At 40.1% G+C, this 7902-nt stretch overlaps 1 pseudogene; it reads right to left on the bottom strand.

Annotated features, from left to right (window-relative positions):
• Nucleotides 1–198, bottom strand: part of LOC134221806 (survival motor neuron protein-like) — an 11038-nt pseudogene extending 10840 nt beyond the window's left edge.
• Nucleotides 199–7902: the final 7704 nt, after the last annotated feature.

Genomic DNA, 7902 nt, shown 5'->3' with positions numbered 1-7902 from the left:
TTCGTAATCAACGCCTTCTTCTTTTGACTGGCGAGAGATTCATCGTAGTTCGAATGATGAGAGTGTCGTCCCAGATGTCGTCGGTCGAATGTTCACCTTCGGAGCTGCTGGAGGACTGCCAGCCGAATGAAATGGATGAAGTGAAATAAACATAAAACAATCAATATTCCTTACCGCTTTACTGCGAGCGGCATTCATGGTGTGGTAAGAACAGTAGCAATTTCCACTCGTAATAATGATACTGCACAAAATAATTCGATCGAAAACTTCTGAAAACGTTTTCAGTTTTTTGTTTACAAAGCGATTGCACTCCTTCTCTCAAACGACTCAAACTGACAGTTGACAAAAAATCACGACAGAACGCGATCCACTACAAAACAAAAACAAACTGGAATGCGTTCACCGCACTTCTGCCGCAGCGGCCAAATACATATTGCCCGAGATAAATCAAGACAAAATTTTCAAAACGACTTATCTGCTTTTGTAAACAAACATTCAACGACGATTTGACGAATCTGGTAGCAAATCCACGCAAACCAACAACATCAACAGGTAGCGGAAACCTTCACCTACCCTATTGGTGGTGTTGGTTTACATAAATCAAACATCAGTTAAATCAAATCATCGTTTAAATTAAAGAAATTAAATCCGACTGACAATTCCATACACTGACAAAAATTCAATCATATTATTTATGTGTGGCACACATAAATTTTGACTCGGGGATGATACGCCATCTTTGTCACATCTTTTCTGAGTCACCAATACGAGTGCACTGCAGATACCAAACAACTTCCAGGGTGAAAATGATATAAAACGAACGAAGGCTGACAGTTGCCTTACGCAAGTAACATTCTTAAGAATTAGCAAATAAGGAACATTCTTAAGTTTAAAGCATGGAATCGAGTCTAAAATAGTTTTAATTTATAGTTCGTTCATTTTTTCTCTATTTTCTACAGTGCATTATTAGTTAAATGGGCGTTTTACATCATATTCTCCTGTAAAACGTAAACATTTAAAATTTGCCTACTACTTGCAAAATAAATCAGTATTGGGGTGATTTGACACCGGGGATAAATTTATCACCCAAAAAGCACGAACAGGCGAACCTGTCAAAATCTATAATGAAAAATTGGGTGTCGTTCCCCTGTTTTGACTATAGCATTTCCCACATAATCGCAATGTGAATTCGCTAGCATATACAGTATAGATAGTGGAATATATAGATGAGCAAGATAAATCCTCTGTCTCCAAACGACTGTCAAACGTGTCTCCAAACGAGCATGACGTCACGATTTCAATGGAAACTTAAGGGCTGTGACGTCATATGCGTCACGGCAAAAAAACGACTCTCATGCTTTCGCTCATCTATACACTCAAAGATATTGTAACGTTAAATGTACGTGAATGTGCACTTACATTGGAAAATTATTCAAAATCATGATTGTATTGCGGCGAATATAAATCACAGAACAGCATATGCCTTCTATAATATTTGAATGTGTTACCTAACTGTCATGTTCCTACGTGAATCGCATGCATCACAGCAGTTATCAAAATACGTGATTTTCCTGTGTGAAAATTTACGTGAAAAGATAACATGGCTGAACAGTTCTTCAACAGTTCTCGTTATTTGTGGAAGATTTTAAAGCGTAAGAAAACAATCAACTTATTGTTGAACTTTAATTAATTTATTTGTTTTTGTAATAAGACGTTTGCCTTTCTAATTAAGAGACCATGCACAGAAGCCGGGATTGAGGAAGGCGAGTGGATAGCAGCTGAAACTCCATCAGCAGAAGTCGAGAACACGCAGGAATATGAGTGACCAGCGGCCATTATAGGAAAAAACAGAAGAAGTGTTGTACTCAGCATCGAGCTTCATCACAGTCGTTCAAATCCGGCTCGATTTAGAGCTATCGGAGCTGATGCGACAGCATCGATTCTTACCACCAGATAGTCGTCCAATCAAACTGACAGCTTTACTCTTATCCGCCAAATCCGCATAAAAACAGCCACGTCAACCTCTGCATTAGTCATTCTCGATCCGCATTTACAATCGGTAAAACTCCGTTTGTGCCATCAAATGTATGAACAAATAATTAGCATCAACCATTCGCCCTAGCTAATCCATTGTAAAACCTTTTTCAATAAATATTTTATTTTCCTTTAACAAAAACTCGTGAATTTTCTTTACTTCTGAATATTCTAAAGAGATACATAATATCGTATGATAAATCATAATACATTACATAGTGATATCTGCACAAAATCCATTATCCTTTATTTGAAAATATAATCAATCAAATGGATTTTCACGTAAAATTTACCTAGTAATACCATGGAATGGCTTGACGTTTGACATGTTTTGCTTTATATTATCATCCCGTAACATTTACGTGAAAGTGCTGTGGAAAAAATCCATGTAAGTTTTCACGTAAACCTTACGATAATATTTTCAAGTGTAGATTCTACTATCTATAATATACACGGAAGAAATAAACTACCCAATAGTGAGTTTAATTCACCCAACCTCGTACTCGTGGGAAGCCAAAATTGAGTAAGTAGGGTCGAAGTAGTTTGCTTTTACTCATGTTAAAAAGTACCCAACGGAAAATTTATTGACCCAAATTTAGATTTAATTCACTCAATTTCGACTTCAGGTAATAAAACTTAAAATTGCTTTCCTATTGAACTGGCGTCGTTGGATTGTTTGGCTCTTTTGTTTTGACAACAAAAGAAAGAGTGGATAAAGAGAAGAGAAAAATAACTCAAAAGTAAGTTTAAAATACTCAATTTTGGGTACTTTTTTCTTCCGTGTACAGTATTGTCTATCCGGAACATACCGAAAATTTCTTCATATTGAATATATTTGTCGCATATAAATTTTTGCAATTTGGCGACCCAAATATATGCAATTTATCCCACATAAATTCAATAACTGCATATTAGAGACCACACATACATTTATTTGATTATAGATTATATTTGTACTTCGCGTGGAAGTGGTTATTGTGCACTAATAGAATCATGAATTAAATTAATGGATTTTGCCAATAAAATGTGTGGAATTTTGCAGTGAATAAAGTTAGAACGCTTTTTTACCGAAGTTAAATTTTTCTCCAGTTACAGGCAAATTTCGAGGGCATTCACTACTATCAAATGATGAATCAAAAATACGCGAATAAAAATAATGCATAAAAATACAAATAATGCACAAAACACAAATAATGCACTGAAATACAAATAATCCACAAAAATACAAATAAATACACATCATTACACGAAAAATTCAAACATCATATTTTAATGCAAATAGTGCAAAAAATATAATCAAATGCATTTAAATACGGGTACAATCGTCATTACGCAAGTAAACGCACGCCTCAAAGAAAATAAAAGTTTGGTAGCGTCTGTTCATACTGTGCGAGAGAATCCTCTTCATTAATTTCAAAATAATATTTGCTACACATTTCGAGGATCTGCCAGTCCTCTTGCATTTCAGACAAGAAATCATCTCAGACATTCGACAAACCACGTTTAAGATCAGGAGCAGTGATCCTAAATTTGGTTTGTCGGATATCAACAGCCAAGGTCCAAAATGTCAACAACATGACGTGATTAATACAAACATCGCAGTGCATCGAGGGGGGTTCATATTCACCATATTGATTCGGTGAACATATTCAGGACTTGGATTGAAATATCCAATACCACATAAACATGAGAACAGAGAGATGAGAAATATAATGACATGTTTTAACCAAATCTAAAATTATTTCGTTTATACTTAGAAGCTAACTTCAAATAAATACTTCTTGAATCCAATAGTGTTATACTAGCATTGGTATCCATTCCCGACATTTCCACAATTCATAATTGAAGATTTTCCATCTGATCTATGGCATGAATATAAAATTCGATTGACAAGCACAATGGATATCGAGATGGATACACCTACAAAGAGTCGACATTATTTTCCATTCTAAAACATCCTACATAGGGGCGAGAATAAGTTCGAATCTCCAGATTGGAAGTATTGAATTCTACCCTTTGCTCGACGAAATGGCAAGAAATTTATAATAAAATGCTTGTAAAATGCAATGATTTTAAAAATGTTATGCCAAATGTAAAATGCAATGGTTTAAATCAAACGATGTTGAAAAGAACATCGAAGAAAATTTTGATAAACATAAAATAATAAATTCATTTTTTCTCTGATATCAATCGTAAACACTAAATATTCAAAACGTGGTCAAAATATACGAAAATTCAATTTCAATCCGTTTATGTGAAGAAAATACACAAATATTACATTAATGCACAACAATTCACTCTAATTCAGTTTAATACATTATTACACTCAATACGTGCAAATACACGGAAAATACATCGAAATATTATTCAATACGTCGGACTGAATCAAAAATACATAAGTGCATCGCCCCTCGCAAATTTCCCTACTTCGGAAGTAGTGCGCTGGATTCACTTAAAGATGCGCTACACAACGCATCAATTTGTTTGACAGATAAAACTTCGATAAAAGTTTGGTTCAGAAGTCCCGACTTCCGAATTCTAAGTTGCTGCTACCGACAATATCTTCCTGATCCGACAATAGAGGTAATATTGTCGGCGTAACAATTGAAATTCGGAAGTCGAACCCGAACCGAACTTTCTTCAATTTTGTCAAACTAATTGATCGTTGTTTAACACATCTTTAGACGAATCCAGCACTTTTCAAGTTAAGAAAGATTACCTATATATCTGGAGAAAATCAACTTCGGTATAAAAAGCGGTATAAATTTATTCCGGATCACAATAAACTATAGAGGACGATTGTCGCTGCGGTTCCTTTGTTATCGTCCCCAAACATGTTGGGTACCTATCTATCAAAACGTATTGATTTTTCCTTCGTTGACATTTAGTGCCCTATAGTGCCCTATATATATATGTTCGGTACCGACGACCGCCGCGGGATAGGAAGTGGGGCTGGGTCGGCCACACTCTACGTAGGGGTGGAAACGAAATCTGTAAACAAAGCAGACTGGAATCAGCGGACATCGCAGCAGGCAGACCCAGAGGATCATGGCAGCGAAGCCTCAATAAAGAAATAAAGAAGTCGACCGAAATCTAACCTGGCAACGCTCAGGATGGAGATCTTTCAAGTCGGCCCTTTGCACCACCGGAGTGCGGGATATAAGTAAAAAGTAAGTAAAACGACCGCCACGGTACGACCAAGAGCGACTGAAGCAACCTGATATCGCCCACTCGCACGCGCAGTATCTCGAGGCAGCGTTGCCGGGAAAGGGTGAGCTCGACGGGCCTCTCGAGGACTCTGGAATACAGTTATTGCAGCTATAACGACGTAGCGGAGAACGCGTGTGTGGGACAGTCGACGGAATGAATGGTACATTTTAAGGAGAAGGACGCAGCGCGGGTGGTCGCGCTGCACAACTCACCACAGAACGAGGAACGTTATAGACGGAAGCAGAGACAGTAGACCCGCCTTTTCAGGGAAGAAACGCCGTCTGGAAGAAGCGGAATGGAGGCGATGGAACAGCTGTGCCGTTCTAAAAGACACGCAAGTTCTATCAGAGCTCAACGCATCCACAAAGACTTCGTCACCAAAAATTGCAGGGATAATATGAACATCTTGAAGGACGAACGTGTGTCGCTCGAAAGGTGGAAGCAGCACTACGAGGAACATTTGAATGGCGCTGAGTACAGGCGGTGAAAGTCAAGGCAGCTGAGGAGATGACTACGTCAGTTCAGCGGACGATGGAAGCCAACCACCCCCCACCTTTAGGGTAAGTATGCCATTCAACAGCTAAGACCAATAAAGCAGCTGGTAAGGATGGTATCGGAGCTAACGCATCAAGATGGGCCGAAAAAGCTGGCCGCCTGCGCAAACTGATAGTCAGAATCTGGGAAACTGAACAGCTATCGAAGGAGTGGGAGAAAGGGGTTGAATGCCCCATCTACAAGAAGACGACAAGCTGGAGTGTGAGAACTTTCGAGCAATCACCATACTTAATGGTACCATCGAAGTGATATCCCAGATCATCTTCCGTCGTCTGTCACCGTTAGTGAATAAGTTCTGGAAGTTATTAGCTAGCTTCGTTAGTGGCCGCTCGATAACGGACCAGATCTTTACTGTACGGCGAATCCTTCAAAATGCGCGAATACCAGGTCCCAACGCACCATTTGTTCATTGATTTCAAGGTGGCATGAGATGGTATAGACCGTATAAAGCTATGGAAATTTATGGACGAGAAAAGCTTCCCACAAGCTTACCAGACTGATCAAACAACGATGGATGGTGTGCAAAACTGTGAAGATTTCGTGCAGACTCTCCAGTTCGTTTGAATCGCACTGGGGACTAAAGACAAAGTGATGGACTTTCGTGCCTGTTGTTCAACATTGTCTAGAAGGTGCCATGCGGAGAGCCATGTAACACTGGGTACGATTTTCAACAGATCCAGTCAATTTATTTGTTTCGCGGATGACATGGACATTGTTGGCCGAACATTTGAAAAGGTGGCAACAAAAGCAACAAAAGTTGGACTGGTGGTGAATGCGTCAAAGACAAAGTACATGCTTGTGGGCGGAACCGAGCGCGGCAGTGCCCGCCTGGGAAGCATGTTAACGATAGACAGGGATACCCTGGGGAGGTCGAATTCGTCTACCTCGGATCTTGCTAACGCTGATAATAATGTCAGTCGAGAAATACGAATCGCACCATCTGTGAGTCGAGCCTACTACGGGCTCCAAAAACTGCGGTCAAAAGATAATCACCACCGCACCAAATGTGTCATGTACGAGACGTTGATATGACCGTAAGTTCTCTACGGACTTGAAACTTGGACCAAGCTCGAGGAGGATTTGATAGATGGGTGCTTAAGACCATCCTTGGCGGTGTGCAAAAAGACGATATGTGGCGGCGAAGGATGTGTAAGTGTTGTTTATTATGCTGAGTGTTACCGAGAAATCCGTGTTTAGTGTAGTGTATTTCGTGGAATAAATGTTGTAAATGCAGGTAATACTCGTGTCATATGTTTTTCCCAGTCAGCCCCTGTAGTAGCTGGGTCCTAAATTGAGCTTCACCACCACCCTCGCAACCAACCACCCACTGAACTGGTGTCCCACCAGAGGACCGATTAAGGCCCTTTGGACGTAAGGGGGTGGCATATATGATGGAGTCACTGACCAGGGACGAGTCATAGACTACCCACATTAAATAAATATCTCCCTGTCCAAATTTCTCCACTAAAGAAAAAGCATTCGATCGAGAAAGTTTATAATCCGAGCTAGCAATTTATTATTTATTAAAGTGGACAGTAGAAATAGAGAAGGTGTTGTGGGCTAGAACCCCGTCGTTTTAAATTAAGTCCAAAGCAAGCCGTTTCAATTTGAAAGTATACGTGAGCCGTCGTGCACATCCTCGACGAAACCGGCATCGTACCCGCCGAAAATGATTCACCATATTGGCGGGTCGAGTGTGCGCGTGTTCTTACCAAGCTACGCGAACTGGCCACCCCGACCCCGACATTGTGTCGCCATCGGGTGCCGGCGTTCTAGAATTACCGCCGTTGAAGCCTTTGAAGCAGATTGACAGAGGAAGCAGTGGTGGAGAAAGGAAGGATTGGTGGAGCTGTGGAAGGAAGTAGGGGCCCCGAAGTAAAGTTAGAGTAGCGAATAAGGAAGTGGGAAGAAAAGGGTTGGGAAGTGTTACGAAGGTTAGAGAAAGAGAGAGCCGAATAAAGTGTCCTGTTGTAAAATACTGTGGTTTTCCTACTATTTGAGTGCGAGAAGTACCTGTCCAGCTTTCTTGAGGTGAGCTGTAACCTGAGGCCGTTTGATTCAGGAGTCTCTGTACTGCTCAAGGGATCCATTAATTACAAACCT

Source organism: Armigeres subalbatus, chromosome 3, assembly GCF_024139115.2.
Source record: "Armigeres subalbatus isolate Guangzhou_Male chromosome 3, GZ_Asu_2, whole genome shotgun sequence".
In the NCBI taxonomy this organism is placed as follows: Eukaryota; Metazoa; Arthropoda; class Insecta; order Diptera; family Culicidae; genus Armigeres; species Armigeres subalbatus.
Note: the sequence above shows the minus strand (reverse complement) of the source record. Positions and strands in the feature narration are given on the sequence as shown.